The following is a 10,205-nucleotide window of genomic DNA, read 5'->3' as shown; positions in this document are numbered from 1 at the left end:
TAGCAGATAGATTGCACTCCAACTGACAAGGGGGAATTACCTACTCGTCACCACCGATTTCGCTCAAATTTATAGAATTTTTATATTGGCTAGAAATGAAGGTACCCGAAGTGGGAACTCCAGATGGCCAAGCGTATAGAAAATAAAAATAAAAAATGTTGACGCGGCTCTCGCACCGTATAAGCCACTTACGTTAGTGAGCACGTCGAGCAGTTGTTGGCGTAGCGGTAAGAGCTCGGACTGGTAATTCGATGGTCGTGGGTTCGACTCTCCATGTGGAGACTGATTTTTTCTGTCAAAATTTATATTATTCATTTTCCAATTACGCAAAGAGGTGAATAATTCATTTTATTTATTCTTCTTCTTCTTAATCTGCTTACCCTCCAGGGTCGGTTTTTCCCTTGGACTCGGCGAGGGATACCACCTCTACTGCATCAAGGGCAGTGTCCTGGAGCTTCAGACTCTGGGTCGGGGGATACAACTGGGGAGGATGACCAGTACCTCGCCCAAGTGGCCTCACCTGCTATGCTGAACAGGGCCTTAAGTTAGGTACCATTCCGTCATTTGCCTGGAGGGGAAGTGGGAAACCATGGAAAATCACTTCCAGGATGACTGAGGTGGGAATCGAACCCACCTTTACTCAGTTGACCTCCCGAGGCTGAGTGGACTCCGTTCCAGCCCTCGTACCACTTTTCAAATTTCGTGGCAGAGCCGGGAATCGAACCCGGGCCTCCGGGGGTGGCAGCTAATCACACTAACCACTACACCACAGAGACGGACCATTTTGTTTATTTATACGCAAAAGGCATAGAAAAGGTAAAAAATTGGGATTTCATTGTCATTGTCTACCTGCGCCAAGAATCTATTGTTTGTGTACAGCCGCCAGGAGCAACCTTCACTTGTCAGGTGAAAACGAATTTACAGCAAAACGACTATTCACATTTATGGCACTTTCCCCAAGGAGGGGAGATAGCCAATAAAGGAGAAAAAAGAAGAATTCCTGTTTGAACTCACCGGAAAGTTCGCAACTCCAAATTTTCTACAATTGTGTGCTCATTAAAAAAAATGACGTGCTATATGCCTTTTGCATAACAAATGAATAATATAAAAATTGAGAAAAATATTTTCCACACGGGGAATCGAATCACTAGTCCAAGCTCTTACCGCTATGCCAACTACTGTTCGGCGTGCGTACTAATGTAAGTGGCTTATACGGTGCGTGAGCCACGTCAACATTTTTATTTTCTATATGCTTGGCCATCTGGAGTTCCCTCTTTGGGTACTTTCATTTCTAGCCAAGCCCTCCATGTTCTATAAATTTGAGTGAAATTGGTGGTGACGAGTAGGGAATGTCCCCTTGTGAGAGGAGACTTAAATGATGCAAGTGGTTTGGGCTCGGCAAATATTTCAAAATGCTGTAAACCCAGTCTCCAATTCCCAAATACTGTGCCTTGATCAGATACTTAGCTGAGGAATGTGTTTCCAGTCAATTTTATTAAATCCCCACTGCTAAAATATATCCTAACAATTAGTCTTTTTAATTATCGTTTGAAGAGATGAGGTATGATCAGGAATAAACGGCTGAAATTTACGATTACTGTGATCGTATGTACCCTGTAGATGCGAAAAGAAATTAGGAGTAATTGCACTGAAATGTATTCAACAATTTAAATTAAATCATAAAATTTGTTAAGGAGTAAGTTTCATTATGGAACCAATATGAGGTCGTACTGCAAAACATGTGCAGAACGAAAATGAAGGCTGGCACAACAAAATTCAAACAGTTTTGAGTAAGGATCACCCAAATCTATACAGTGCTTTAGGTGGACTTCAACAAGAACAGGGTGATTGCTGAATCCATACCAGCACACTTTGCACTGAGGAAAGGCCAAATAAGAAGTGGCTCTCACTGCAGAATCGGCTGTGCTCCATCAGTATGAAATGTAGGTGAAATGCATAAAGTTGAAAGCAGAAAACTTGATTGTATGAACAGGCTACATCAGCTTATAATAAACAAAACAAAAACAAAAAAAAGTGATTAATTCTAAAATGTTGAAAAAAATGTAAATACTCTTATTGACTTAAATCCTTAATCAATTTTATATTTCACTTACTGATTAAATTTCATTGTAATTGCTCCTAATTTCTTCTTCTCTACTTATACTGGAAAATTCTCATTACAAAATTATGGGCTTTCAGAAAAATGAATTAGGACCTTTAAACATAGGGAAAATGCCATGATATTTCCGACAAGAGAGTAATTTTTATGATGATATTCAAAGTTCTTGTATTCATTACTGTGCACTATTTCATCCTGTTCGGGCTCTGTGATGTACGGGGTGGAATCTGGACCCGTAAACTCCACAATCCAAATTTCAAGAAATTTTAATACAGCTAATTTGACGGGGTGAGATTCACTTTGCCTCATGAAGTCGACTAAGAAGTTGTCTTGACACTAGGCAAAGAACCAACCTATCAAAAAACCAAGCAAAACTGTTTATGATTATTACAGCGCTGTTCACAAAGAAACTAGCAACTTGTCAGAATATGAAAATTTCTACCTAACTATGGACAAATGTAATTTGAAACAGCCCAACATCAAGTTCCATTTCTGTCCTTACAACATTTGTCATTGAAGAGCATTATTCTATATACTACATAACAAGCACCCAGTCATAAAATCATAAAGAACGAACAAGGAATAAATGCAGGTAATGGAATTTTGCCACCAAAATTTGAGCTGGTAAAAATGTTTAGATCATAAACAAATAACAAACTAAATATTTCTTTCGAGAAAAATCTTCATCGTAAAACCCATTTATTTGAAATGCTATGCACATCAAATTAAAATTACCTGATATCAGGACAGTTTAATTACTCCTTTACGAAAGATCCTTTGCTTATTAACATTCTTCTAAATTACTGAGAAATAAAAATAGAAATGTTGTTTACATAGAAATAAAAATACTGAGCAATAATGTTTTTAATCTAAAATACTAATAATTTATACTTATTTACAAGGACAGCATAAAATTCTATATGTTTAGTAGTTTTAGAAAGTATGTACGTTAAGTGTTTGTTGATAGGATTAATTAATACACAACATTTTCGGTTGACAATCTTAACAGATCCATTTAGACTGGAGCACATTGCTGTGGTAGTTTTATCTGCCTTTTGTTTATTTTAATTGTTTATAGTGATATCCCAGCAACTTTTAAATGAGGCGCGTGACCAGGGATGTGTGTTAACTTTGAAACATAAATATCATATGAAAGTAATTAAAAATCATACTAAATCACATTTCCACAAAAAGAAAAATGTGTACATAAACTGTTGGAAGTCCTTCAACTTGTAGACCACAACTTTCAACTCCTTCATTTTCACACTGGTTTGATCGAAACATCAACAACAAAAAACCTTATTTATGTTTTTGGTAGTATAATACAATAATTGTTAAAACTGTTGAAGTTATATCTCCTGCAAACTGCATCCATACTCTGATGGTTTCCAAGCTAAAGTGATCCTGAGAGATGACTTCATCTTAGCACACTATCTTTTTTTATTGGTACAGTAGTTAAAATATGATTTTTTTATATTCTAAGACAACTGTTTTGATTTTCACATTATTTTAATTGCAATGTTTCAATCTTTGTTTTAAAATCCTGCAAGGAAATACCATTCAAGACTGAAGAGTATGATTAAAGCATTAACTGGAAAGCTGCCCTTTCCAAATATTGAACTTAAAAGTTGAACAATGCTGTGTACAAATTTAGCTCAATAGCTAACGTAATTGAGAAAATAACTGATCACTGTATATACAGTACAATATATGTACTTGTTTGCTAATTTGTGTAAGATTTTAAATAATATTTAGGCTAGTTAGCTTATTACAATTCTTGTAACACACATTTTTTAAAAAAAAACAGAAAACTTCATAAACATGAAAGTGTGTACATCACAACAACAATAATTCTTTTTTTTTTCCCCATTCAGAATTTTTCTAGAAAATTCACAGAAATATGGCAGTATACAGAGTAAAGTTGTATCCAATTTTTAAAACGGCCTTTAACACCTCAACTGGGGTAAATGTTATATTTGCTTTAATTTAGTATCTCAAAACTGTAATAGAATAAGTTTTGTATAGTCTGGCCCTGAATTGAAGCAGATTGGAGAAAATATACTTTCTTCCTTTTTGAATGTAACAACCATTACAAAGGAATTCTTGCTTTACCTTATCCAGCTTGATTTGACATCAGCATACATTTTTTTTTTTACACTGAAATAATTTGTGAGGATCTCTTTGTAAATAATTACAAACACTTATCACAGGTTAAATGACATGAATGTCCTCCTTTAGCACTTGTAGTGATAGTGGAAAGGTTTTCCTCCACTTTGAATTGTGTGTAATGTTCACAGGAGACCATACCAAAAGTTGGAAATACTTATTTCTTGTTCTTCTGCAGAGTTACATTGAATAGTTTCCTAAGCCGTAAAAACAAATCAGATTTCTAGTCAAAAGAATATTGTAATGAGACTAATATTTAAAGTTTGGACAGCTGAAAATTCTGTTTGGTAGGAAAGGCCTTATTTCTGTGCAGCACTACTTCCAGTATCAAACTCAACTGGCTCAGCAAACTAAACATTAATTTTAACTCTAGATTTGTTTTTTTCTGTGTTCTGTAAAAATCACACCTGGCAACGTATGGTATAGTTTTCTGTGCACAGACATACATGTTGATGTCAGTTATGTAGTAATGACAACTGAAGTTAATTTTACTGACTTTACATCTGTTCCTGAGCGTAAGTAAATTACCCAATTGGAGTTTTGAGAACAACCAACTACCAGGACAGGATTCCTGTTGAAATGTCTCCAACCAGGTTAATTCATTTACCATCTAAAACAGTAATTAAAATGACATAATACATCATAAAAGAATTAAAGATCAAACAGACTTGACATAAAAATTGAGGTCAGCCTTGTCTTGGACCATGCTGTACACGGAATAGTACTAGAAACAAATGAACTGAGAATCAGTCGGAAAAAAAAGACAAATGTGCTGTACATATGGTGAAATTTTGCAAACCCCAAAGAAGTTGGACCACAGCGTATACTGTTCTCTCGGATGGCAAACTGCTAGAAATGACAAAGAAAAGAAACTACCCAGGATCCGTCAGCAATGCTGATGCCATGTCGGATGCTGACATTAACATTGAATTGACATTGGTTAGATGAAAAATATAGTCTCAAGACTAGATGTGCCATCTCCAAGTAAATTTGGGAAAGCCTAACTGAAATGTGCAAATTCAGCAACGAAAGAAAGTGATTTCACTGCACATCAGTAATCATAGAAACTTAATAATGTGAAAGATTAAGCAGAAGATGAACCTTTATAAATCTATTCCCCCATTCCTACGTCCATCGCATCTGTTTATTTGAAGTGTAGCGAAAAAGTCACAAACTTAACCATTGTAACATGACATGGAAACTAACTTATCCTTTGGTTTACTTTTCCTTTAAATGTGTCTTATTCATACAGAAAACTGCCATGAGATGTTCTCCTTTAAGGGGATTAGTATATATGTTGCAACTTTCCAACTAAAAGAATTGATTTTTCGACAATTTTAGGACTGATAGCGGAACTGTAGCCATACATTCCAGTGAATGACGTTGTGAATTTAAAAAGGAGGACACTGCATTGTTGCATCAAGTGAAAGGTTAGTGTGCTAGGGAATGTCCGAGAAAACCTTATTACTCATTTCCCGTGAACTACATTTTTCAAATCTGTTACCGATATCCTCACGACTTCCAAACTGTGTGGTATATCTTAATAATTTCTCTCCTTACAATCTGACCAGAATGATATGCCTTGGGTTGATGGTTGCTTGACAAAAATTATCAGCATGAAAAAAATTGGCCCAATTATGTTATATCAAAGTCACACAAAATTAAAATTACTAATTCAGGGAAATATATGGCTGTAAGTAGTCAGGTTTGTAGCTGTGGCCTTGAACAGCATAATTAAAGCAGCAGAATGCAAATATACTGATAAATGGATTATCTATGAAGGAAACTAATACTAGAGAGTTTAATAATGCCTCCGTCAGTTTGTTATAAAATATATGATTCCATTATAAAAATAGAATAATTTAGAAAGTCACACTGTTGTACAATGTTAGCTCTCCTTCATGGAGATGGATTGGACTTAACAATATATCCACATCAGGAAGGTGTCCTTTAGTAAGTGGGGGGAGGTTGCCCAAAGCAACTGTAAATTCAGAAGATGCATTATGTGTAACAATGTGTAAAAAATTGTACTTATTTGTGTCTTTCCTACCAATAATTTATCTGCAAGTGCACAAACTCTGCATGTAGTTTTGTTCTGCACTCTCGTTAACTTTTTCGCAGCCTGTCAGTTCTATATGGCACTCGAGACAAAACAGCTGACAAGTGAGTGAAAAGAAAAATAGTTACAGATGTGTGTTCTCCCAGGATGGTAATACTGAAAGTGAGATTGAATCAAGATGCAGTAAAGCTAACGCCGTGAGCTCGCTGTTGCGATCAACAGTATTCTGTAAGAAGGAAGTCGGCTCCCGGATGAAACTATCTGTACATTGGTCTGTTTTCAGACTAACTTTGTTTTATGGGAGCGAAAGCTGGGTGGACTGATGATATTTTATTCATAAGTTAGAAGTAACAGACATGAAAGTAGCGAGAAAGATTGCTGTTACAAACAGGTGGGAACAATGGTAGGAGGGTGCTTGGAATGAGGAGATAAAGACTAGGTCAGGAATGAACTTAATGGATGAAGCTGTATGCATAAACTGGCTTTCGTGGTGGGGTCATGTGAGGCGAATGGAGTAGGATAGGTTACCTAGGAGAATAATGGACTCTGTTATGGAGGGTAAGAGAAATAGAGGGAGACCAAGGCGACGATGGTTAGACTCAGTTTCTAACGATTTAAAGATAAAGAGGTATAGAACTAAATGAGGCCACAACACTAGTTGCAAATAGAGGATTATGGCAACATTTAGTAAATTCACAGAGGCTTGCAGACTGAACACTGAAAGGCATAACAGTCTATAATGATGATGTATGTATGTATGTGTCAAATTGATTAACTGAACTTTAGACCCATTAGTCAGGCAGCATTTTACGACTTCAGCAAACCATACGGGAGTGCTAGTAGGTACAGTTAACCCTAGCTGTCTTTTTGTCAGTACAGTATATTCTGTACAGTTCTTGAAACTAATTTTTCCATTTTAAAACACATACAATGTATTGAAGTACTGATTAGGTGGAACGTCTACCCCCCAATTTCTTTAAGATCTATTAGGTCTCGAAATCCCGGTTCTGTCCATTGTCAAGAGATGAAGCAAGCTTTAGGATTCTCGAACAGCTGTCCATGTCGGTATCTGAAAGTGTCCGTAAACAAGAAGTGATTTCATAATTATTGTTTCAATTCAAGTTGGGGCATACAAATCTGTCCGTATTTGGGGAGTGTCCATTAGGGAGAAATTTCACTATATATGCAGTAGGGGCCGAGATTAAAAATGTTATAAAACAGACCAATCGTTGTAGGTTGTAACATATATCAATCCCCTTGAACATTAGCTCTATCCAACTAACAAAGGATTTACAGGTCTACCAGCTAACTTTCAGTAGAATGACAAATCCATTACCTGGCTATATTCCCAATGGTGGTCAGTTTACAAGAAACATCGTCACATAAGAACATAACGATAAACACTCAATGACAATGGTAGAGAGAGAGTCTAGAAATAATTAGTATTATTATATACAATACTTTTCTTTTACCAAGATTTAAAATAACATAATAAATATAGCAACATCATCTCATCAATAACTTTACATTATTATTATTTTATTTTTTGGAATGAAGAAAATGGTGTGCACCACAATTCGGCCAACGAAACTATCTTATCCAGAACTGTCCACTTGGGAAGGCTGTGCCGAGTTCGTCGCCGATCACATAGAATACGAGAGTCTGGAGAAGCCCACAGTCCTGGTAAGATCAAGATCAAACTTCCAGTCTTTTTATCAAAAATAAATCGTAGTCTCTTACTGGTTTATAGATTTAATACGCAAGTCTGTCGAGCCTTGCCATCTGAATCAGTCCGGGTTCTGTTCCTGTCCTCCTTGCAAATTCGTACATCAAGAAGGAAAAATTAAGAGGGCCCTTACATGAATATCACTCTAACACCCTTAATAAAATGTTACATAAAGTATCCAGCAACTGGACATTGAAGTTTTCTTGTAGAATGTTTAAGTTTCTTTGAGAAAAAATATTGATTTTCAATTACAATTTTTTGTTGAAGATTTTCAGGAATATTTTCATGGAATAAAATTACTAATATCAGGAGATTCAAAATGTTCTGCAAAAACCAAAGAAGCCCATCGAGGGGTCGAAGTACTAGTTTAAAGTTGAAACGTATAGTCTAGGACGAAACCCCTCCATCAGGGCAAGCCTGGGAAAGTGGTGGACAGCAGTTCCAGCAACTTTTGTAAACATCGCTCGCTATCGAACATCACTGTGTGCACAAACAAATGCTGCACTTCACTGATTATCAGTTCTCTATTGTAAAGCATTTTGGAAAAACTAATTGTCCTCTGTGTCGTCCCAGGCATTTCCAGGCTTGCCCCGATGCAGCATTTCATCCCAAAGTGTATGTTCCTATTTAGAAATTGTATTTCTACCAAAGTATGGGCTGTTACGGTTTCCGAGTCACCTTTTGAATCACACAGTTTACTGCCAATAGAGGTTCTAAACAATATTCATCAAATTTCATCATCTTCAGATTTGCCTGCAAAATTAAACCTTACCTATAAAGAAACCAAGATTGTTTTTTTAAATAATGCCTGTGCCATACAAGTTTGTGTAGCAAGTATTGCAGCTTATTTGTTAACTAAATGTTTATTCAATAACCTGGTAAATTCCAAATTTTGCAATTTGGGGGCAAAAACAAAATAGAACAAAGAAATAACAGAGATCTGATGTGCAATCAGTTTCATTCAGTCGAAACACCATTTTAAAGGCAGATGGTTGTGAATACAACCAAAATTTTGTGGTTTTTCCCTGATGTTTAAAACCAAGAATATACAATATTAATTTATATGTATTCTTATACAAATCACAAAGACATTATGAAAAATACGAAGCCTTGTTATGAGATAGGTGAGTAATACATGCTTTTTTACTGTACTTCCCCCCAAAACTCCATTTTTTGGGTTTTTTCCTTCACTATTAGGTACAAATCATGTGAACTATTATATCTAGAGATACAAAATGTTGCGGACTTATTTATGACTATACTGTGCTACTACACGCTTTACAATTTTTAATGTAGCCTCTAAATTGTGATATTTCTAAAACATTATACATTGTTAAAAATGTATCTTTGTAATAAATTTTAATTAGTCAGTGAGATAGTCAACATTTGTTATCAAATGTGGAGGCAGTGGTACTGGTAGGTACTTCAATAGGAATGCGCACCTATGTAATGATATGCTTCAAAAAGACCTTGAAAAATTACAGAGCTTGAAGAAATGCTGAGAGCAAACAAGAAGTTTAAATCCAATGAACTAAGTATAGTTCACTAGAATCTGTAAGGCTTTATACACTTGTCTTGAGAAATGTTATGGTAACTTAGTTTCAGCATCATTTCACTGTGTATTCATAACAGTCTGCCCTCAAATTACTTGTGGAGATTTCGTCAAATTATTTGTTAAGTCCATTTGGTATATGTTATTTTACAGTTAGATTTTAATGTCTTACAAAATGTCCTCCTCTATTTAAATGCTTTCACACAGTACCAGCAATTTCTTTTGGAATGAAAATGCTCAACAGTACCGAATATAAAGCTGTAAGACAAATATTATGTAGCGCTACGAGGGAATTCTGTAGTGTGTATTTCAGCTATTTCGCTTTCGTCTAGCGGTATGGGATCAACAGATAGTGACTGTAGAAGCAGGTGGTCTGAAAATCAGCAGGCAGGTGACATAAGCCTACGTGTGGTGTTAACTTTACTAATACTCCTAACGAAAGTAACACACAGAGACATTCTTTTAACTATTCAAGGGATTGTTACTCACACGGTTGCCTGTGCTACGAGCCTGTCTCCTGCCAAGCACTCTGCCGTAATGCGCCCAGCACCGAGTCATGGAGTGTTTTCGCAAAAGTTTTCGT

This window comes from Anabrus simplex, chromosome 12 (assembly GCF_040414725.1).
Source record: "Anabrus simplex isolate iqAnaSimp1 chromosome 12, ASM4041472v1, whole genome shotgun sequence".
Classification (NCBI taxonomy): domain Eukaryota; kingdom Metazoa; phylum Arthropoda; class Insecta; order Orthoptera; family Tettigoniidae; genus Anabrus; species Anabrus simplex.
Note: the sequence above shows the minus strand (reverse complement) of the source record.